The following is a 23109-nucleotide window of genomic DNA, read 5'->3' as shown; positions in this document are numbered from 1 at the left end:
GGCAATGAATTCTGAAATGAGATCTTTTCATAACATGGACAGAAGGGAAGTATATAATGACAGAAAGTACAGACAAGAAACACAAGGGTCTGATGGGTTTGTTTCCTTTTCATCCTTGTATTTCATAACAGTTTTTATAAAAAAAGTATTATATGCTTTCTTTAATATAAGCCTGCACATCTTCTACCTAGCTTTCATACCTATTTTGTTGGTAATGCACTGGAAAATACTATGGCCCATACAGAGTCCAGCAGGTTATGGCTGTATATTCAAATCTAACATCACTGTTAACAAATACGAGTCATTGTTTGAATGCAAAAGCCTACTGTTTATTGAATTATAACATAATGTGTTCTTTCATTAATAAAGCAATGGTTTAGTAGGAGAGAGAGAGAGATGGGAAATTGTGGTTATTCTGGGCTAACACTTTCACCTTGGGCTATTACCATTAAAGTCAAAGTAAACTTTATTGTCATTTAGAACTATACATGTGTAGCCTGAACAACATTTTGTGCATCAGTTCAATTCTTGAGATTACAAAGGAAAGTGAAACAACACATACAAGTAGAGGAATAAACATAACGAACAAATACAGTACTTCTCCCAATACATGCAAGAAAGGGCAGAGGCATTTACCAACACTCATATCCAAAAAGAATACCCTCCCTTAACAACCCTATTTAAAGTAAAACAAAACACACTACAGATGGAAATGCCTAAGTTATTTGTCTAATATTGCACTTGAGTGAGTTAAATAATACTGACTATGGATAAATATTGCACTTACTTGGAATATATGTAAGTATATATTGCACAAATAAATAAAAATTGACTTATTATACATCCAGACCCTGGGACTAGTGCTCGAGTTCCGAAGGTTAATCACTGTAGGGTAAAAACTATTACTGAATCTTGTAGCCCTGCAGTGGATGCTGTGATATTTGTGGCCTGATGCCAGATGCTTAAACAGTCCATGCGCAGAATGTGTGTTGCCCTGTATTATTTTGGTGGCCTTTCTGGTGTTTCTTGCAGAATAAGATGTGGTATCGATGAAAGACTGGAACCTGTGTCAACACTCTGTAGTGTGGTACTATGAGTGTGTGTGAGAGTGTGTGTGTGTGTGTGTGTGTGTGTGTGTGTGTGTGTGTGTGTGTGTGTGTGTGTGTGTGTGTGTGTGTGTGTGTGTGTGAGAGGGTGCCTGTACTGCTAAAATGTCATCATTTTGCAAACATGGTAAAAAAATGTCATACTGGTAAAATCTCCTGGGGGGGGGGTCTCCATGTGAGAACTAAAGATCTCGGGACACTTAAGGTTACAGGGAGTTAATAAATCTGACAAGCTGTCATGTTGCATTTTAACAAAGGATCAGTTTTGATATAAAAGTGGCATCTCATAGTTTCACAGTTAAAGTGATGAAGACGCCTGCGGGAGTGGTTTATTCTTCATAATTTGTGATAGATTATGGGCAGTAGCAAACTTGAAGAACAGCTTTTTTCATATTTCCACTGGTGTTGCCAGCATGTGCATGCATTTGTATGCTTGTCTCTGTGTGTGTGCATGTGTATGTCTGTGTGTATATATGCAGGGGTCTGTGTGAATGAGGGGGCATGGAGATGCTTGTACCCTTCTTGAAAGTGGCATTCATTTGTGTATTCCTCTTTTTGCATTCATCCTTGAACTTTTTCATGTCTCTCTCCATCGGGTATCAATTAAAAATGACAATTTCTAGCTATTTACTTTACATTAGAAAATCACCTCAGGAACTTCTGCAACCTTCTGTTAACCCTCACAGACTTGTATGGCTTTTTTTTTTCAAAACGCAAGTCACCAGCAGGAATTGTGGGGCTGTGTTCAAGTTCATGAATTAGAGGTGCCATTGAAATGAATATTGACCATATTACCTTGATCTCATTATAGCTCTGGAAGTATTAGAAAGAAGACACATTGCAATAATAAATAATTAGCTGCAATAAGTGTATACTAAGCAAGCACTAATGCATATTAGGAAATAGTGGACAGCTTGGGATGTTTGTAGTCCAGATGCCTGGAATCTCAAGCCTCCTTATCCCATGGCTGTCCATTGTTTTCCTATAATGCTACAACAGTAAGGAAAAGGGGACTGTATTTGTTTTAGAGGATTGGTATGTACATTTTGTTTTAGTATTTACAGGTTCTTTATAGAGTGTTTTAGCACTTTTTTTTTGCTGGTGACAAAGCAGTTCTTTCTTTTCTTCGTAAAACAAATAATTTTTGCAATGTGTACTATAGGGTTTATTTTATTTTAGCAAACTGTTTTACTCTTTAGATATAAGCACAAAGGGGATAATTTGAAATAAATGAGTAGTGAGCTAGAGACGTACAATGTCCATGACTAATGAAATTTATACATATAAATAAACCCAAGGCTGCTGCTTGTGTTATGTGCTGGGGAAAAAGAACCGCATTTGTACTGCAAGACTTGTACAGAATGAATACCATACTTCAGAATTTTACTCAGAATATTACAGAAGATGTAGTTTTAAAAAAATAAATACCTGCTACTGTTCACTAACCATCACTCATTATTAACTAACCATTTTTCTTGCTGTTTTTGACTCATCTGCTTAGCTAAGATGCCAAAAATACACAAAATAAATGTGATTAGTCGACTCCAATTTACATTACCAACTAGCTCTTCTTGGCAGCCATCTCATGCGTGAAATGGGCAGGGACCCTCAGTACCACTGCATGATTAAGTCTAATGCATGTAGCCATGAACAGATTGAAAAGTATGCTAGTTTTTTTTTTATTCCATGTTACCCAGGACTTAGCTTCAGGGCAAATCAATGGTCATGTCCATACAAAATCATATACAGCTGCTGTTTTGGCTAAGTATCGTCAGAAAACAGTTCAAGACAATTAATACAGAAAGGCTGCTTATGTTGATAACACTGTAAAAATATGCATATTATTACATCTGATATTAATTAAAAGCTGTAGAAATATGTGCATATGCACAAACATACATGTCCGATGACAAACACTGTATAAATATGTGTGTATGCATAAACATAGATGTGTGATGTCAATTAAAGAATCTAAAAATATGTATATGTGCACAAACGTATATTTTTGATGTGAACCATAACTTTGATTAGAAATGCCAAGGTAGTGACTGTTTCCATCAGGTTTAGGCCTAATTAGGTTTTTTTCCTTCTCCCAGTCACACATGCAACATTTACTTAGGCAGCAACAGTGGCTTTAAAGTGAAACATTTCATTTGAAAGATTCCCATGACACCTGAAGTATTACCTTTAAATGCTACTCGAGAAACAGTAGCTGAGTGGGCATCGTGGGAGAAAAAATTATCATGTGTTTTCTATAGTGCTTGAAAACAATTTGTATTTTTCAGTACACAACTAAGATAGATCAACATCCTCTACATATGGAATAAATTAAGGCAATGAAGTCAATTATCTTGTGCAGTTCTTAATGTACATTCTTTTGTGTTCTTTCATTTTGGGTTGATGTAACAAGTGACAGTCTAGCTACAAGTGAAATACATATCCAGGGTTTACATATGTGTCTAATGAATAATACAAATGTCATGTGTGAGATTCCTTTATGTCTGATGCTTGTTGTTAGTGGTAACTGCACAGACAGTCATGTGGAAGGTAAATCTAATCCCTGTGTCACCGATTGTTGTTATTTAAGGTAGTAGTGGGCATTGTTGTCACTTAAGGTAGTAGTGGCCATTGTTGTAAAACGGAAGTTAAAGGACCATGTTTCATCACTTTTCAGGGGAACTGAAAAAGCTGATCGAAAGAACAGCAGACGTCTGGAAAGTAATCCAAGTGAAAATTGTCTTAATTTATAAAATGGGATATTAAAATTCATGAGTTGATGAAAATAGTCTCTTACTATATGGGAGAACTTTGGGGTTTTTGTTGTTTTCTGTTTAGTAAAGCTTCTGTTGCATCTTTTTTTTAACTGAGCTGTACACTATTATTAACCCACTGTTTTTGTATTTTTTACTTTGTAACAGACCACTATTTAAAGAGTTAATGCATGAGCACATGATTTATTAATAATTGCTTTCATTTTCAAAAATTGTATCGTTTTATTATTTATTTTTTTTTTTGCACATTCTGAATCAGTTTCCATACCTTAAGTTTAGTCATGATGATTATATTCTTTTAGCAGCAGATTTAGCTTTGCACTGTGAACATTTGCCATTGTTGTTAATATATTTTTCTATGTCTTTTTCTCCCCATTGTCTGCCAACCATCAACATCCCATGACGTGACCAACTAATTTTCTCATTAAGAGAGTGTCCGTTACAAGAAGTTGACTTTCAAGCGGCAATTGTGGTTATTCTTAGACCTAAACTCTTACTCCAGTGTCAGTGTGGCTTTTGCAGACTCCTGCAGTGTTGCCCTTATGAACTGTGCATATTTCTGTGCCTTTCTACCTACTACACTGATGCATAACTTGGTGGCCAGACCCACCTCCGTCCTTCTACTGCATGCTAATGAATCTGTTTTAGGTATCAGTCTTGCATCTGTTTGGGTAGCTTCTTTCACACCAAAGACAGGTGAACTAGCAGTGTCCATCTACTCCCACCTTCTCCAGTGAGTTCCTCCATCATCTGGGTCACTAATTAATCCTGGGTTATATGGGTAAAAATCAGGGATTTATCACTGTTACATGCCTGAAAATAGTCAATGTTGATTAGTACAGTACCCCAGCTAACAGATTTAAATACATGGAGGTGACCAGAATATTCTTTACAACCTTAATACACATAAATTATTTAAACTAAACATGATTATATTGACATTCAGATATCTATATATGGTCTAAGAGCTTGGTTCAGAAACCTGCACTGCTCTGGAGATCAAGGCTTGCACAAAAAGGAGTCAGATGTGTGGTTTATTGAAACCTTCTTTACAGAGCTGTAGGAAGGCAGGTCTGTAAAACAATCAACCTACAAACAAACATGGACTTGCAGTGAAGTTTATGAACTGTGATGATATGGAGCAAGTGGACAAAAATTTGCACATTTAGCAAGGCATGCTATAATCATGCATGACTCTGATGCAGATCATTGATATATGAAATATATGAAAAGACAAAATAAACATAAATTGTACAAAGTGCACAATTAAAAAAATAACCAAATGTAATATATCAGACACAACAGAAATATTCCAGAAATTGTTTCATGTTGTGACAAACAGTATAGAATGAAATCACATACATGCCAACCAGCAACACACTGTTCAAACTAAGGATGTGTGTGTGTGCATGTGTTTCTGTGCACATAGTGTTATTCTCCTCTGTCTAATATAGTTCAGCCACTGTCAGACACTAACTGGTACATGCACATTTCTAAAGCCCACATAAACTACATGAGAACTAGTACACATTTGAACTCCTCCACAATACCTTGCTTGTGGAGTTACCCATTAAAGTGATTCAAAACACTCAGTTCTGATAAGCTTCATTAAATATGAATGGGGCATCTTACCCAAAAATGCACTTAACTTTTATGGTATCCATACTGCACTACTGCCCGGGTAGCGATCTTTACAGAGGAGTAAGAACAGCCCTGTACCTTATTCTGTCATTTTTACAACAGGACTTCATGATGCATATCCCTGCTCACTCATGTAGAGGATGACAACTAACTGATGTGATCCTTTTCTACTTGTATTCTATTGGCTGACACAGTGTTAACATGCCATACATTGCACTGCCTGAATCTGCACTAGTTTAGAAACACATGAACATATGAGCAATAGCAGGCAAGCAGTCTCAGGGACCAAAAGAGGCCTAGCCATATACATCCTAAAGTAAACACATTTAAAAGTTCTTGACACCTTTTATGAGTACTTAATAGTACCAGTTAAGCAGGGTTATACTTAATCCTGAAGTAAATTTACATCTCCTTCATCCATTCATCAATACTAGCCTTAATGACAAAGTAGTACTTTGTCTGACCTATAGGAGTAACTTATTCCACAAGCTCGGAGTATGTTGAGTTAGTATCCCCTCTCTGCAGTGAGTCTTGTTTGTTTATGTAAATGTAGGTCACAACTATGGATGTTTGTAAAGCCAATGATTTTAATGTAGGTCACAACTATGGATGTTGTTAAAGCCAATGATTTTGTGAATAAATAACAGGTCAAACAGGATTTTTTTTATGTCTCAAAAAGACACAGTTCACCGTGTAAGCTTAATCTGAATCATGAGTATAAGAAACATTGTGCTAATATATTAAGATAGTTGAAGGATTTAAAGACTTCAAATTTTGGTTAAAAAATCATTGGGGCCTTTCCAGCTGAGTGACATGCTTGGCTCTGTACATGCTGAAGGGGGCATTGTGTTAAGTGGTCAGTCTGAGAAGGGAAGAGTACAGTGGTAAGATGATTTATTTGGATCTTGAAGAGATTGTCTTGTAAATTAACTGGGACAGATAGAAGGATTGCCTAAGTATGGTGGAAAGTGAATTTCAAATGACAAAGATAAATATGCAGGTCTCTCATGAAAGTGTACCTGGATGCAGAGGAGTACCACTTATGACACATCAGGTGGGAATGAGTACCACTTATAACACATAAGGTGGGAACAGATTTTTTTTTTTTTTGGTAAAAGCTGCTACATTGTACTTTTTGGCTTGAGACCATTTTCAGTACACCAGATATGTACATATTCCTGCCCTTTGTGCTACAGTTTAATATCATCCCATCTTGCAGTCATTAGCAAGATTTGTCAATCACATATTGGGGAGAGTGGCTTGAATGACTGGAAAATAAATGACAAACAGGAGAAGGCCCAGCACTGATCCCTGTGGTACCCCATTAGTTATAATTCTAGAATAAGGGAAGGTACCAGAAACTTTCGCTACATGGGATCTGTTGGAAATCCTGTTTATAATCTAGTGTGTAATGGAAGTTTATGCATTACGTTTGTCTAAGTTTTCAATAATACCAACACTGGAGGATAATGTCAAAAAACATGGTCAGGTCAAGATAAGGAGCATGCACAGAGTACCCACTTTCCACAGCCTCTGCGACCTTTTCAAAGAAGTTCACTAGTTTCAGGAGACAGGACTTGCGCTTTACAAAACCAGACTGAGTGGAATCTAGATCAGTTAAGTTGTCTATGTTTGCATAAATGAGTTCTACTAATGATATGTTCTATGGCTTTGCTAATGGTATATCATATGGCTTTGCATAGAAGGCTGGTGAGGCTGCTGGGTTTATAATTACCTGGCTATGTAGAACAGACAAATTACAGTGGCTGTTCAGCAGGTATCTGGGACAAACACTGTTGATCACCTGAGGATGAACACTTTATGTAGAGGCTTAGATAGTACATACTGGGCAGTGAAATAAAATCCAGCATGGTATGTTACCTTGTCCCATAGAAACATTATTTCCAGCCTTGGACAAGGATTCTAAGACTTGTTCCAAGGTGAATACAATGGAAACTACATTTTCAGGGATAAGTTGGTGCAACAATGTGGGTAGGAGGTGTAGAGTCAACAATAAATTGGTCTGCTAATATATTGGGTATATCCTTGGGGCTGGAATGTATGATGTTATTTTTGGTGAGGTCATTGCATTGTTGAGCATTATTCATTAATTACTTGACATGAATTAAAAAAGATGTTGTAGTTTACTTTAGCATCAGTGGCAAAATTAAGTTCATACTATGTTTTACATTTTCTAATAGGGTCTTAAGTTCCTTGCTCGCATATTTCAGTGTGGTCTTGAAGTAGGAGGATGGAATTTCATAGAAATGTTCATTATTTTCCTTGTTTTGTTATACAGTTTATTAATATGGGAGTTCTGTCAGTGAGGTTTATTCTGGAATTTGCCAGTTGATTTAGGGTGGATGGGTACAGACCTTTCTATGCAGCCATTTAGATGCTGTTAAAAACCAGAGATGAATGTGGTGTTCCTCTCATCTGGTTCAATTTGCAGGGGATTGTGGGGAATTTTGCAAGTTGATGTAGATCTGCCCATGAGAAGTTTCTAAAGATGGTTTTATATGGTGATGGACATTACTGTTAAACCTCACAGTGAAGGCATCTTATTTTTGGTCAGATTGAACCAAGGATGAAGAGCTATATAGTTGGTTAGAGGCAGAGGCAGCCTTGGCAAGCACCACATCACTGTATATGTAATTATTTTCTTACAAATGTGTTATAATGAGATATATGCCTGCAGCAGAAGCCACTGCCTTTCCTGGGCTGATCTGGACTATATTCATCATCTATGGGGAAGGGAGATCTTCTTTACCATCCAGATGGCATCACTGTCATTGCAAGACATTTACAATTTCAAATAATTGTAACACTCCCTGCTGATACAGATGTACCTATATAGACTGGATGATACTGGGCAGTAATATGTTTGCAATCAGGGTCACCCAGGATGGGGGAGAGAAGTACGATGTCACAGAAGCCATATATGATGAGGCCTTTCACATGTAGGGTTGCACTTCAGTCCATGCAGGGAGTAACTTTATATGTTTGAACCAGATGCCAGGGAGACACCCAAGGTATCCCCTTAATAAAAGTTGGAAAGTCTCTGAGGGCAGAATAATCAAGACAACATATATCCTATTGTCTAGCAGGTGAAACATTTATTCTGTCAGCTTCCATATCCTTGGTTGACATGTCACAGATTGCATTTAATAGCTCATGGCTCACTTAGAATTACTGACCCATTCTTCAATTACACAATGTCAGATGCAATTACTATTGCGGAAGTTGCTGATAAATTGGTTTTGTCATCACTGGCCAATGTGCAGCATGGAGTGTATGGAGTTTGCTCTAGTGAACCAGTCTTCATCTTGAAGCTTACACAATGGCAAGAACAAATGTATTGACATTTCCAACATTGCAAAGATTCAAAGAAATTGTATTGTCATTTAGGAAACACAAGTGTTACCTAAATGAAATTTCATGTGTCAGCTCTTTTAAAAAGACAGACATGATAGGTATTAAAGAATAAACAATAAAAATAGTACGAAAGTAAATATCTAGGTAGCCGATGTACATGCTTGTACACTATTTAAATACACTGCACAACACTGACTGCTGTAAATATTATCATTTTTAGTGGTATTACAATTTGCACTTTCTCATTTCACCAAGATAATGTTCATTTTTAATGTTTCTAATGTTTAGCATCTGTGTTTCTTTCATCATTTGTATAAATTAGCATTCCATGAAATTGTGTTGCTCGCTGCACAATACTTGCCTGTGCAAGACTAGTCTTGGAAGCATCAGTATTCTGCATGTGGTTGGGTATAAAAACAGAAGTGCATGTGCACTACATCACAAACTGTTTTTAAATCCCACTCTATATTTGTAGATCTATAGTTTTGTAAGAAAGCTCCCCTGTTTCTAGAGGCCTGATATGATTTTTGAAGGCAAGTACTAGGAATTTATTGTTCACATGTTGAGAGGGCCCCAAACCTTGAATTTCATTACAAAGACTGTTTTGGTACTTCATTACCATTTGACCAACATCAACTGTTTTTTCTCGTTTTAAAGATGAAATCAATAGAAGGACTACAGATTAAATTTAAAATCAATAACTTGTTTGTAAGAATAAATACATACTTTTAGATTTTACAAATAAATATGAACATCTACAAATGATTTTAAGGAAGCTTGCAGCATTGTTCAGAATTTAAACTTTGGATTAAAGGATTATGAATGAAAATGGTAACTCAACTCAACTAGGATTGTGTCAGTGTGGTTTGTTTTAATTTCTATAAATGTGTGATTGCTTATGTCATAAGTGATGGTTTAAAAGATGTTTCTTGTTTAAAAAATGTGCAGGAATTGAGTAATTTATGTAATGTTGCTTAGGTTATATGCTATATAGCAATATATGTAAAGTATAATGTTTGTTAATGTTAATTTGTTAATAGAGTTTGATTACTTTTGTATTAATGTAAATGTGCCTATGTCACAAGTGATAATTCAATAAACATGCTTAAAAAAAGAAAGAAATTAGTAACTCAACTAACTTGGATTTCATAACACTTGGTTTACTACTTCACAAATGATTTGTTTAATTGTTTGTCATTTAAGTGGGTAGATGCAAAATTAATTGTTTACAGCTGAGTGCATGCTATAATAAAGTAAAAATTAGTTCACCTCTAAGGACAATAGAGCAGGATCACAGCCCAGGCTTTTCACAGACATTGCATCTCTGGCTGCATTCAGACTTGTGAGAAATAAGGTATGGTGACAAACCAGTTTGCCCAGGGTCATCTTCAGGTGTGGATTAGTTAGAAATAGTAATGGGAATTAGGAGGGTAGGGGTAGAACCTAGTTGGGAGGATGAAAGGCTTAAATGGGAAAGTAGGATGATTGGGAGGAAATGAAATAAGTGTAGGGAGGGACTTAATGGGATTTATGGGAGTCTAAATGGGTAAGGAATCATATTGTAGTGTGATGTGTGTTTATTAAAGGGACCAGGACAAAACAATCTGAAAATAAAACATTTTGAGTTACAAAAAATACTTAGCAATGGCATGTTTAACACTAAATATGTATAAGATGTGTGACATTCCTCATCTGGACCAGTGATAAAGGGTCTTCAATATATAATAATAAGTAATAAAAAAAACATGAAAATATTGAGTATCTATTTACAATAAACATAACAGTTTCAATCACAGGAAATATAACAAACATCACAGATGGAAAGACTCAGATAGATACAGAAAAAAACATTTAGCTAATCTCATTATATTTTTCTAACTGACTGAAGAAGTACTGCTCCCTAGTTACTTACTAAAGCAAGGGAAGATGAAAGTGGATGTGTGTCTTGTCAGATCCATAAACTGAGCACATACCTCACATCTCTCACTAGTATTCAAATATAATTTCATTGCTGGCTACAGAATGGTATCACATCTGATCACCTGACTCTGTGGTTCCCACACTACCCTCTCACTAGAAACTTAGCCAAGATCTGGCACTGATGTGTCACAATACACACATAGAACTTTAACTAAGGTTTATTACAGCATCTGTAAACTGTAAAACAAGTTCAACACTTCAACCCTTCTTGCAGTAACAAGACATTCTCTGGGACCCTAGGGTAACAATCAATTCACCTCTATGGACATTAGAGCAGGATCACAGCCCAGGCATTTCACAGACATTGCGTCTCTGGCTGTATTCAGACCTGTGAGAAATGAGGTTAGGTAACAAACCAATTTGTCCAGGGTCATCTTCAGGTGGGGGTTAGTTAGAAATAGTAATGGGAAATAGGAGGGTAGGTGTAGAAAGCTAGTTGGGGAGATGAAAGGCTTAAATGGGAAAGTAGGATAATTGGGAGGAAATGAGGTAAGTGTAGGGTGTGACTTAATGGGATTTATGGGAGTCTAAATGTGTAAGGAATTATATTTTGGTGTGATGTGTGTTTATTGAAGGGACCGGGAAAATAAATCTTTATGCCTAAACCAAGTCATTTAATTTCAGGCTATTTTTCTTAAGGTTAGCTGGACTGAGCTTAACCCTCTCCCTTTGGTATCCTCTGGTAAAATATATACATTTCATCAGTTATAACAATACAGTCTGACATACATGTATATTTCTTTCCTGTCCAGCAGGTCCAACTGTCAATACATATTTAATACACACAAGTTTACAAATACATTTTTAACACAAGCATCTGCACAAATCAGTTTGATATTCAAATGATATATAATTATTTTCAAAACTCCAGCTGGCTATGCTGGCATATGTTATACATGCATTGCCTTACTCCCCCCGGGCATAGCTGGCACTACCTGACATTATCACAAGATGTATTAAAACTAAGTAAACAAAATCACTAGTCTGTTTAAGAATACAATATGTATTTCCTGCAAATATCCGAAACCAGTATGAAATGAATATTTTTAATAAGTATAAACCGACTCTTTTCATTCTTTATGCAGAACAAATTAAAAGCCGAAGCAGCGAGGTAAAATTAACTTGAGCATGCCACGTAAAGGATGTGCTTGCAATTCATGAGTGGTTATTTCCAAAGAAATATACAGAATTAAATTAGATTCTAAAAATGGTAGTTTTTCAGCTTCTGCAAGAGCTGTAGTAAAGAGATCCCAGGTTGAAGGGCTCAAACAGGAGAAATTAAGATCACTATAAGACAAGGGTCTAATGCTAACATGAGAAAGTAAGATCACTACAATACAAGGGTCTAATGTTAAGTTGTCTTAAGATGAATGCAGTATTTGAATTTGATTCAGGTTGGTAGTGATTAGTTTTTGCATGTAGTCCTGTAGTTCTATAACTATCACTAACCAATTTATATAATTAGAAAAAAATCAAATCTGGATCTTTCAATCACTGTGTGCTGCATTAAATATTTACCCTTCAGTTTCTGTCTTCCAAATCTGAAATGCTTAGTTTCTGATATACTTAATTGGCATATTATTCTTCTGTGCCCTAATGGTCACTTTAGACAAGTTCTTTTGCAGATATGCCCCATCTGTAATACTTGTTATTTTCAAGTAATCTGCATACAGACTGTAGAATACCTCAGATGAAAAAAAAATTAACAAGCATGGTCCTAGGACAAAGCTCTGTTGGACACCATGACTCTAACCTATAATTTCACCTCTCATTCCTATATAATCAATTGTTGCATGATATTTTCCATGTCCTATTGTAAACCATGCAGCTATCCATCTTATCAATATTACATCAGTACTTATTTGTTCTAATATATTGATCATTGCTTTGTGTATGCCCTACTCAAAAGCTGATGTTTATTATATATTATAACACAATTGTTCATGTATAGTTGTTATTATATTGTTATTGGACATTGTGATAAAGTGGTTATAGATCTGTTTTCAGCATATGCATGCTGGTATATGGTTTCAAGTCTCATCCTTTCCATTTCTGACAATAATTTTTTTCCAAAATAACCTTCTGCTTTATTTTTTCACAACAAAAATGTAAACTAATGGGTCGGTATGACTTTAAACCTGTCCTATTCCCTTTCCTTTAATACAGGTTTAACAAGAGCATGTCTCCAATCTTGAAGAATCTCTCCATACTTAAATGACCTAGTGAAAAACAAATAAAATGGTACTACAAGTTCATCCTGAAGTGGTCTCATGTCATTATTAATTCTGTCTCCTCCATGTGCTTTGTTTGGGTCTAGTTTGCAAAGTTCTTTTTTAATATAGTCTAAATTAATTGTAGTAGTTTAGGTAACCTGAATGTTAATATGACAATATATAATCCCATTTGTATAGCCAAACTGTGTTGTATAAGATTCTCTATATACAACTATAATTTATTTATTTTATTTATTTATTGCAGTTGGTTTACCAGGATAGTCCATTGGGCCTTAAAGAACCCGTTTTCAATGGAGTCCTGGGGAGAAAAGCTCCAAAAAAAACAAAAATACATATAATATTCGACAGAGACAGTCTAGGGACAGAACGTTATTAATACAATGTAGGCAGAATAAAGTGAAACTATTCAGATATATAATAGCAGTCATAACAATTAATACATTGAGAGAAAAAAAAAACATGCTAGCAATAGAACAAATGCAAAAAATTAATACAAATTAGAGAACAAGTATAGTAGCTAAAAGTAGGATGTGATATTAAAGGACATTAAGTAGAGTTAGTTATGTGGGGTGGGAGCAAGAGCATTCCCACTGTGATGCTAGGTGTAAGAAAAGAGACTTCTTGAAGGTAGAGTGGTTAGAGGTGGTGCGGATGTTTGGTGGTAAGGAGTTCCAGAGGCGAGCGAGGCTGAATGAAAGAAGTTTTTTGCCTGGGGGATGAGTAGGTTTATGCACTTCTAGTAGATTTTGATTATTAGACCTTAGAACTCTGTTAGGTAGGTGCATTTTAAAGGCAGAGGAAAGGGAGGGACAGAGGGAAGGGTTTAGAATAAGCTTATGGGCTAGAGTTAGTTGAGTGTAAGTTAGTTGTTTGGGAAGTTCTAGCCATTTTAGCTTATGGAGGGAGAGGCAGTGGTGAGTGGAAGACTTATGGCTGGTGGCGAATTTTGCAATTTTGTTATAGCAGGAGGTAAGCTGTTTTATTAATGAGGACTGAAGATTAGTAAGTAGTGGGGCACCATAGAGAAGGGAGGGGATAAGGAAGGAAGTAGAGAGAGTGAGTTTAGTGGTGGATGTGAGGTAGGTATTCTGTCTATAAAGCATGCCAAGTTTTTGATGCGTTTTTTTTGATGTTTGTTTGTAGGTGGGAGTTAAATTTAAGTTGGTTGTCGATTTGGACCCCAAGTAGTTTGGTCTCTGACACTGTTTCGAGAGGTGTGTTGCTTTGACTAGTAATTAAGAATGAATTTATGTCAGGAGGAGTAACTTTGGAGGGAGTAAATAACATTAGTTTGGTCTTGGTAGCATTTAGAGCTAGATGATTGCTTAGCATCCATTGCTCTGTGGAAGTGAAGGCATCTTGAGTAAGTTTTTGTAGTGAAGTGATAGAAGAGGCAGAGCAGATGATAGTAGAATCATCCGCGTATTGGATGATGCTAGAGAAAGGGATTGATTTGTGGAAGTATTTGATAAAGATATTGAAGAGAAGAGGACCCAGTATGGAGCCTTGTGGGACTCCGGTAGGGGTACTAAGGAAGGAGGAAGTGGCTTTTTTCCATTTTACAGCTTGATTTCTGTTAGATAGATAACTAGAGAACCAGTTCAAAGAGGAGGAGGATAGGTAGAGTTTGGAGAGTTTAGTTAAGAGCAGGTTGTGTGAGATAGTATCGAAGGCTTTGGAAAGATCAGGGAGTAAGGTGGAAACAATTAGTCCAGAGTCATGGGCTTTATTAACGATTTCAAGGAAGGAGAGAAGGGCAGTCATGGTGCTATGATTAGGTCTGAAACAGTGCTGTGTGGGAGTTATAAGATTATTGTCTAGGAGGTGGGGAAGGAGTTGAAGTTGCACACATTTTTCAAGGATTTTAGAAATGGGGGACAGGATGGCTATGGGACGGAAATTAGTGACGTTATTATTGTTACCACCTTTGTGTAGTGGTATAATAAAGGCTTGTTTCCAAATTTGGGGAACTATGCATTCTTGTAGGGAACGGTTAATTACGATGCTAATAGGGTAGGCAAGACTTTCAGCAGCTATACTAAGAAAGTAAGAAGGGATATTGTCAGGAGCATTGGTACATGGTTTCAATTTCTGAAGGAGTTTCTTGATAGTAGATGTAGGTATGGGATTTAAAGAGAAGAGAGTGCAGTCTGGGGGGGGGGTTTGGGGAGGTGTTGATGAGGATAGAATTTGTGTAGAAGAGGGGGTAGTGAAGTTAGTGGGTGGGGAGTATGGTGTAGATGTAGAGGCAGTGGGGGTGGGTGAGGGGGTATTGGATGATAGAGAGGAGGTGGAGAATGAGGAGGTCAATTTGGCAATAGAGTCAATGAAGAAAGAATTAAATTGGGTGGCTAGATCATGATCTGGAGAATTTGGGTCTGGGGTAGGAGTATCTGGTTTGCTGGGGTGGAGGAGAGTGGAGATCCCTTTCCAGAATTTTTGGGGGTTGTTTTTGTTATGGTTTTGGAGTGTAGAGAAATAGTTTTGTCGATCAAAGGTAATGAGTTTTTTTACTTTATTTCGGAGCATTTTGTATTCATTAAGGAGTGGAGTTGTCTTATGTTTTTGGTAGCGTGCCCAGACTTTGTCTCTTTGTCTCATGGTAGAAAGAGTATTTTTGTAGAGCCATGGGGCTGATTTAGTTTTTATTCTCTTTGTCCGTAAGGGAGCTTGGGAGTCAAGTAATTCTAAGAATGTTGAGTTAAAGTGTGAGACTGCATTGTCTAGAGGTAGTGTTTTTAGACAATTCCAATTAACTGCTTGTAGTGAGTTTGAAAAGGTTATTGGGTTGAAGTTTTTTTGGTCACGGATAGTAATATAGTTGTGGTTTCGTTGAAGGATAGTGGGAAGCCGGTGGGTAAAGGTGGGTATGTGGTCACCAAGTGGGTCGGGAAGAGTGCCACTGTTGGTGTAATAGTGTGGATGGGAGACTAGACTCCAATCCAATATACTCCCATTGAAGGGGGTTTTGGCTGGGTGAGTTACCAAAGTGATCAGTTGTGTGAAATTGTAGAGGTTGATGTTAGTGGTGTTTGTAGGAGACTGGATAAGGGCCCAATTAATGTTTACATCTCCTAGGATTATGGTTTCATTACTAATGTTACTAGATAGCCAGGAAAGGATAAGTTCGAGTGTAGAAATATTATCCCCTGGGGGGATATAAAGGGAAGCTATACATATGTGTTTATAGTTATTGATTTGTAGTAGCGTAAGGAGAAGTTCGGTGTTGTTAAAGTGGGGGATAGGTTTGTTGTAGGGAGAAACTACTAGGGAGGAAGAATATAGAAGGGCTACTCCTCCACCTTTTTTGTGAGCTCTGTCTTTTCTTATGATGGAGTAGTTTGGAGGGACTATTTCAGAGTCTTTAATTTGTGGTTTTAGCCAGGTTTCAGAAATAGAGAGGATGTCAGGTTTATTGTATGTGAGCCAAGCTTGAAGGTTTGGGACTTTATTTACTACACTTTGGGAGTTTAAGGAAGTGATTAGTAGGGATTTATTTATGGTGGATGTAGTGGTGGGGCCGGGATTAGGATGGATGTCTCCAGATATGAGAGTGCTAATCAGATGTAGTATGGAATAATTTAGGTGAGTAGTTAGCAAGGAGATGAGATTGGATTCTTTTGTGAATTGGAGGGCTTTGCTAGTAGTTGTGATGATAGAGTTAGTGTGGTAGTGGATAAGTTTGTGTCGAAAAAGAAGGAGGTTGTTTGAGGGGTATAAGTGGGGGGAGATAAGAGAGTATGAGTGTGGGAAAGGTAAGTTGTGAGGATTAGCTGTGTGAAAGGGTTGGAAGTGGATGAAGATTGTGGGTTGGGAAAGCTGGTAGAAAGAGGATAAGGTAAAGAGTAGTAATAGAGAAAGGAAGAGGAAGGAGAGTTTAGAGAGCATGATGGGAAAGGGTTTAATAGAGTAAAAGTATTAAAGTAGAGAAGTAAGGTAGATAGGAGATAATATCTATATAGGAAATAGATGTTATCTATGTAGTAGTGTATGGGGAGTTGTATTAGATTGGGGGTGTGTGGTTTGTGTGTGGGGATAGAATGGGATTGGTTATGTAAGATAAAGAAGGGGAGTTGACTGTAAGTTGGTTTTGGCGGGAAAAAAGGAGGGTGTGCTTTGGAAGTGGGATATTGATTGGAGTAGTGTGGCAGAGGGAGTGGCTTTAGGAGGAATAAATGTAGACGTGCCGGGGACGGGTGGGAATTGGGGGCAGGGTAGGGGAGCGGAATGAGCCCGCAGGGCGAACGGAGCAGGTAGACCCAGAGAGCAGAAGAGAAATGAGAGACTATCAGCAGAGCAGTGTTTGTAAAGGGTAAGTGAGGTGGCTTAGCTAAGGTTGGAAGAGTGGGCTAAGGTATTAGGTGAAAAGAGAGGGACAGAGATGTGTGAGCTGTAAAGCAGAAGGAGACAGAGTTTAAAACAGGTTATTATTTGTATTTTAAAGTTGTATTTTGAAAATTACTAATTCAATGGAGAGTTTAGATGTAGAATTAGGTCTCAATTCAGTGGAAAAAGGGGTGCCCTGTAGTGGACTATGCACAAGCAAAGGCTCACCAGGGCGTACTAGGCAGATGAGATAGGGGAAGGGGAGAGGAACAGAACAGAGAGCTAAGTGAGGAATGGAGGTCAAAGGAAAAATAGTTGAGGGGTTAGGCTGCTGGCATTCCTGACCGGGAATGTATTACTACAGCTAGCAGAGTACAGTAGTTCTGGTTTAGCAGATGCACATACTTTCTTAAGTTCTGTTTAGAGTCTCTAGGTACACTTTTCTTCAAGAGGGAGTTGAGGCAGCAGGGAGTATTGCTTTGGCAATAGGGAGTTCAGCTTAGAAGGTCCAGTTATCCACCCAGGCAAAGACACAGGGGGAAGATTCAGGGCAGGAAAGCTGGAGGATGGAAAAGACAGTGAAAAACAGTGTTGGTTAGTAGCAGGCTAATTTACACTTTATATTCTGCTAATGCTTAAAGTAAGGAGGTAGCGGGTGTGTAGGACTATAACACTGCACAGATCTACAGTTATTAGCAGGAGGGATAAGGAAGAGTACATGTAACAGCAGAGATATCAGAGCACATAGGTAGCATAAAATACAATATTTGTAATGCAGTACAAATAAAGAATAAAACAACAGAGCACAACAGAAGCAAAATACTTAGCTACAACTAGAGTGTCATAAACATTATGGATACTTCGAGTGTAATAAGATATATGGGCAAGGCTAGATCAGATTCACTGTGCCTCACAGCAGCAATTTACAGAACACGTGGATGAAAGCACATTGCCTGTAAAAGCTGTCGTCAAGAAAATAAGAAGTAGCACAATCTACTAATTAAGTCTTAACATTTAAAGATAGAGCATTAAACTAGCTCTTATAATAGTGAAAAATTGAATACTAAATGCACCCCTAACACAGTATGGAGGCCTAAGCTGGTAAAACAAAAAGATATCACATGTTTTAGACGCTAACGCTATGTTTAATTAAGTTAAGAGGTGGCATTTCCCTGGGAAGGCAGTTGCTAAAAAAGAAACCCCTTGGCAATATATCTTGCAGCAATTCAAAATAAGGTAAGATAAGCACCAACCACGAAAGCAGATGCCAGGGAAGGCAGTCACTATCAAGATAAGTTAAGCACCAACCAAGATAGCGCTTACCTGGAAGGCAGTCGCTATCAAACATTAATAAGCTCTCTTTACAGCCTTGGTGAAATATATTAAAAAATAAGGCTAGCGTTACACTGACAAGGCAGTCGCTAATTATAAGGAAATCATTGCAGGCTTCAAGCATTAACAAGTTCTCTTTACAGCCTTGGTGAAATATATTTAAAAAATAAGGCTAGCGTAACTGACAAGGCATAATCTGTTATGTTTGAGAGTAAATTTTAGAATCTATATACATTTTATCAATTGCATATATTCACTCCCACCATATGTTATGTAGCTATAAAATGGCTTCCTACGGTGCTCAATATCTTTATAGGTTCATAGGTAGATACGAGGCTATCTGCTCGAAGGCATTTATAAGCCTAGTCAGAATGTGTTGACTTTCGCCAGCCCCTTAGATTAGTTCCCTGTGCCCCTGTCCAGAAGAGCCACTGAAGTGATCCCCAAGGTAAACTTTCTGTTCCCATCCACTCATCAAGGTTTCTCTTGAAGAATGCTAGTGAGGAGCTCTGCCTAATGTAGACTGGAATCTTGTTCCAAAGCATGGGAAGTCTCTGGGACAGGAATCTATCCCTCCAACATGTCCTATTTATTGTTGTGATGAGGTTTAGATCCATAGAGCGTGTGGCTCAAGGGGATAAGGTTTTCTTTAGGTGGAGCATGTCCATCAATTCTGAGTTGGACATAGCCTTGTATATCAGGCAGAGATCACCTCGGAGCAGAAGGTATGCAACCGAGTACAGCTGGAGTTTCTTCAGTCGAGCTGCATAGCCCATCTATCTGAAGCCAGTGATCCTCTTGGTGAGGTACTTCTGTGGTCTTTCAGCTGTTGCAGGTGTCTTGTAAGGTACATCCCAAATGGAGCATTGTACTCTATGATGGATCTGATGAGTGATGAGTAGAGGGGCACAATGACCTCTTTTGATCTGGATGCAAACCCTTTTGTGATTAGGTGGGCCACATAGAAGGATTTTCTAACCACTTTGGCAATATGATTATCAAAGGAAAGATTACTATCTACTTGGGTCCCCAGATCCCTTATTACATGTTCCGTATTTAGGGGACTACCACCTATGTGGTAGTTTGTGGGTGCTTTGGTATTTCCAAAGTGATTAACTATGCACTTTTTTGCATTTATCTTGAGGCCATGATTTTGACACCAGGTATCCGTCTCAATGAGACCCTTTTGGAGGATGTCTGTGTCAGCTGGTGAGTCAATTATAGCCCCTAGTTTGCAGTCATCTGCGAACTTGGTCAGCCATTGTCCTCCTGTGCTTGTCTGTGCCTCTGAGAAGTGTATGCAGAACAGGAAGGGTCCTAGGACTGAGCCCTGGGGAACACCACTTGTAAAGAGTCATACCTAGCTCTTGCAACTCTCACCATGTGGGTTCTGTCCGTGAGCCAACTGGCAACCCATCTTGTGACATAGGGGTTTATGTTCAGGCTGGTAAGCTAGACTATAATACCAGAATGGGGAATGGTGTTGAAGGCCTTTGTGAGGTCTAGGTAGGCTGTGTGTACCACCTTTCCCTCATCTACAGCCTTGGTAACTGTCTCAAAGAAGTCCACCAGGTTTAGGAGGCATGATCTGCGCTTAACAAAGCCGAAACTGGGTAGGTTCCAGTATTTGGAGGTTCCCAATGTCTCTGTTAATGGGTTCCATGATGATGAGCTCCATAGCTTTGCTGACCAAGGTAGTCAGGCTTATAGGGCAATAGTTCCCAGGGTTTGTTGTGGCACCATCTTTGTGGAGCAGAATAACCATTGCTGTGCACCCATCTATGGGTGCACAGCAATGGTGTGCACTCATCTATGGGTACATAGCCTGTGGAGAGGCTGAGTTTGAACAGTGTGTTTAGATGAGGGGTTAGTTCATCTTTGAGCTTGTGTAGGACGCAGCCTGGGACACCGTCCGGTCCCATTGATCCTGTGTTTTTGGCTGTGGAGAGGGCTATTTTAACCTGAGTATCTGTGATTTCACAGGCTCTACATTCTTCTGGTATGGCTATGGGCCATTTTGGGGGTGAGAGGGGTGTGAAGTTTGCACTGAACCTGTCTGCCAGGATGTTGGTAATATCGGTTGGTTCAGTGTATTTTCTGCCATTCTGCACTACCTCCGAGCAGATCTGAGCATTGCCACTTAGATTCTTGACATAGCTAAAGAATACCTTGTGGTTATCTTTGGAGTCCTTGGCAAGTTTTCTTTAAAAGCTCACCTTGGACGATTTTATGAGGGATCATAGTTTCTTGTTGATACTGATCAGGGATGTTTTCCCTTCTTGGGATTTTACTCTTTTCTGTACTAGTTTCCTCCTTCTATTGTATAGCTTGTTTATGGCAGGAGTCCACCAGACTGGTTTCCTTTTCTTAGAGGAATGAGTCTTGGTTTTGCTTAGGATTGCATGATCCATGCATTCTTGTAGGTGCCCGTAGAATGCATTAGTAAAGGATTTTGCAGCTTGGACAGCATTATCCTTTAGCATGGGGGCTTTGAAACTTTCCACCTCTGTCTTAGGTAACGTGAAGTTTGCTTTTGAAAAGTTTTTCATGGTGGTTTCCTTATCCGGGGGTGGGAGCGGTATGTGGATATCCAAAGTGATTTGTTTATGGTCAGATCTAACCAGTGAGGGGTTGACCTCTGGTGTCGCCCATGTTGGTGATGACCGGGTCCAATATGTTGTCACTTCTGATGGGAGTGTTGACCAGTTGTTCCAGGGCTTTTGAGTTTATAAATTCTAGGAAATGTTGGGCAAGGGAGTTAGTACTTGAGTAGTTCTCCCAGTTAATGTTTGGGTAGTTGAAATAATCCAATATTGGGGTGTTTGGTAGGACCTTTATGTTACCCAGTGTTTCCAGAAATGCGGAATGGGGGTCCTGGGACATGGTGGGTGATCTGTAGCAAGCTACAATTTGAATTGCAGTTTTGCCCATTGTTAGTTGGACGTGGATAATCTCTGGAGTATTGTGCTGTGCCACTAACCTGGAGGTGTGGGTCTCCTTGATGAATATGGATACTCCCCAACTTTTGTATTTCGGTTCGGGTTCTGTGGCCAAAATGTATGGTATGAGTTGTAGCCTGGTAGTGCTGGGGTGCTCTCTGGAGCCTTAAACCAGGTTTCTTTTACTGCACATATATGAATTTTCTCCATACTGAGGAGTGCCTCCAGTGCATGCATTTTGAGGTTTAGACTTCTGGCATTGAGTAGTATTACCCTCAGCTATTTGTTACTTGTGCTATTTACTGCGGTGGGTTTGTGTATTGAGCCTTGCCTAAAAAAGGCACTATGGGGGTGGCAATAGCCTTGGCCAGTATTTGAAAGCCTAAGGGAGACAGGTGCAAGCTGTCTCTAGTGAAGCAGCATGGCTTGTCGAGCATGTCATCCCAGGCAGACAGACACTGGATCCCCTTTGAATGGCACCAGAAACTTAGCCAATTGTTGAAATTGATAATTTTTTCTTTATACCATGGTATCATTCTTGGTGAGGGAAGGATGCTACTCAGGGTCAGGGTCATACCGGATTGGCCTACGTGATCAGAGAGCTCTTCCATGTCTCTTTTCATGTAGTCCAGGGAGGTACGGCTCAGGTCATTTACACCAATATGGACAATGACAGAGTCATTTTTGTACTTGTTCTGGAGTGACCTGAGTGCTTGTGTTATGTGGTGGATCCTGGCACCCAACAGGCAGCTAACAGTAACTTTCTCCTTATTCAGCCTAGTGAGTGGGACATCAGTTTGCCTGACTATAGAGTCACCTATTACTAGTATGTTGGGTATGTTATTTTGCCTTGAGGACTGTGATTGCATGGCATACTGGTTTTGTGAAGTATGTGTTTCATGGTTTGTGTTGGGGGGTGGAGGTTGCTTGGATGTCTGCTTTGGAGGGCTCTGTTGCTTTGGCAAATTTTTATTTAGTGCCTCCAAGTATGTTTTCGTGTATTTACATGCGTCTTTTGCCGGTGATGGTTTAATGGGTCTATATGAGACTGGTGGTGTGATGCCAGTATTTCCCTTCTCCTCTTGACTGTCTGATCCAGTGTTGGGTTGAGAGAGCTTAGCTTCCAGTTTGGCTGTATAATTACATCTCTCGCATATATTGGTGTTTGGTGGTAGGAGGAGAGGGTTGTCTGTGTACATGAGGCAGTTGTAACATTGCCTCAAAATGCCCAGATTCACCAGTTGGACTGGAGAGCACACCTGAAACTGCCCTTTGGACATGCCTGGATAGGTACAGTAAACTGTTTTACTGAATGGCTGATAAGGTCGAATAGACAGCTTTATCCTTCTGTAGTGCCAGGGTTTATAAGTGCTTGCTATGAGTTTTGAGTGCTGGGCTAAGAAAT

This window comes from Protopterus annectens, chromosome 9.part0, assembly GCF_019279795.1.
Source record: "Protopterus annectens isolate FY-2018-M chromosome 9.part0, PAN1.0, whole genome shotgun sequence".
NCBI classification, from domain to species: Eukaryota; Metazoa; Chordata; order Ceratodontiformes; family Protopteridae; genus Protopterus; species Protopterus annectens.
Note: the sequence above shows the minus strand (reverse complement) of the source record.